This window comes from Propithecus coquereli, unplaced genomic scaffold (genome assembly GCF_000956105.1).
Source record: "Propithecus coquereli isolate 6110/MARCELLA unplaced genomic scaffold, Pcoq_1.0 Scaffold35, whole genome shotgun sequence".
Classification (NCBI taxonomy): Eukaryota; Metazoa; Chordata; class Mammalia; order Primates; family Indriidae; genus Propithecus; species Propithecus coquereli.
In genome coordinates, this window is record NW_012149174.1 from 8817541 (window position 1) to 8819338 (window position 1798).

At 34.8% G+C, this 1798-nt stretch overlaps 1 protein-coding gene across 1 annotated transcript in view; it reads left to right on the top strand.

Annotated features, from left to right (window-relative positions):
* Positions 1–1798, top strand: part of SSFA2 (sperm specific antigen 2) — a 50539-nt gene that overhangs the window by 47271 nt on the left and 1470 nt on the right. The gene's annotated exons all lie outside the window — the stretch shown is intronic.

Here is a 1798-nt window from a genome sequence, read left to right on the forward strand (position 1 = left end):
TTTTTTTTATTTCAAAATATTAAGGGGGTACAAATGTTTTTGGTTACATGGATAGCTTTTGTAATATTTGAGTCATGGCTGTTAAGTGTGCCCATCACTCAAATAGTGTTCATTGTACCTATTAGGTAGGTTTTTGTCCCTCCCCTCCTTCCCCCTCTGCTTGGTTTCCACTGAGTTTTACTTCCCTCTGTGGAAATGTGTGCTCATCAGTTAGTTCCAATTTAATAGTGAGTACATGTGGTGTTTGTGTTTCCATTCTTGAGATACTTCACTTAGGAGAATGATCTCCAGTTCCAAATTGTTGCAAAAGCCATTAATCCATCCTTTTTTATGGCTGAGTAGCACTCGATGGTATATATACACCACATTTTATTAATCCACTCATGAATTGATGGGCACTTGGGTTGATTTCACATCTTTGCAATTATAAATTGTGCTGCTATAAACATTTGAGTGCGGGTGTATTTTGATAAAAAGACTTCTTTTCCTTTGGGTAGATACCCAGTAGTGGGATGCTGGATCGAATGGTAGGTCTACTTTTAGTTCTTTGAAGAATATCCATACTGTTTTCCATAGAGGATGTACTAATTTGCAGTCCCACCAACAGTATATAAGCGTTCTTTCTCTCTGCATCCATGCCAGCATCTACTGGTTTTGGACTTTTTAATAAAATATTCACAAGCTATACATCTGATAAAGGGCAAATATCCAAGAATCTACAAAGAACACAAGCGAATCAACAGGAAAAAACAAACAACCCCATTAAAAAGTTGGCAAAAGACATGAAGAGAAGCTTCTCAAAACAAGATAGACAAATGACCAATAAACATGAAAAAATACTCAACATCACTAATCATCAGGGAAATGCAAATTAAAACCACAATGAGATATCATCTTACGCCAGTTAGAATGGCTTTTATTAATTTACTCATTTTACTAGCATTTGAGTCAAGTCTTTCAAAATTCACAAAAGTGAATTTTTATTTTGGTATAACTTATGATTACTATTGTTGTTTTTCAATTGTTGTATAAGATGCTGAAAGCAAAAAGCAAATAACACCACAATTCATCAGGTAAAATCCTAAACCCTTTTTTAGAGTAGGTATTAATCCTCTAGAGGAGTTTTTTCTTTGGTCCATTCTGGTTGTAATGCCCATAATGGGAAAGAGAAATGAATGAAATGACCCATAAATCCCTAGATTCTGTATATATATTTTGACAGAAATTATACATTTTGACAGAATGTAGAGGGGCATAATAGCATGGAAGTAAACCTAATCCACTATCAGAAATTTATGTGGGATATAGTATACAGTTGTAATTATCACTCACGATTTTGGGGACATTTTTCCCAAACAGGCTTAACTTCCCACAGGTTTTAGGTTTATGTCCCTTTACGTTATTTCTGGGTTAATGGATTAGCTGCATTATAGCAAAGCTGCAAAGCAAGTTTCCCTGAAATACTTTATACTTTCCAATTAATAACAAAAGTAAAGGGAACAGAGGAGGAGGCAGATGGGGGAATAAATAACAGCCTGAATTTAGATCGTTTGGTGAGAAAATACTTCCATGATGGAAAAATCCTAACCACAGATATAGAGCAATATGTATTTTTTTATAGCATATTCTCAATTTCAGCACTACCTTTTTGCTCTTTTCTTCTTTCCCTTCAAGAAATTCTCTTGCAACTTCGGGTTATGTAAAAAAAAAGCTAGTTGTCGATGTGATCTGTCCTGTGCATTTGACACTATGTCCTGAGCTTGCTAAACACCAAAAACATCTACGTTCACTTTTTATA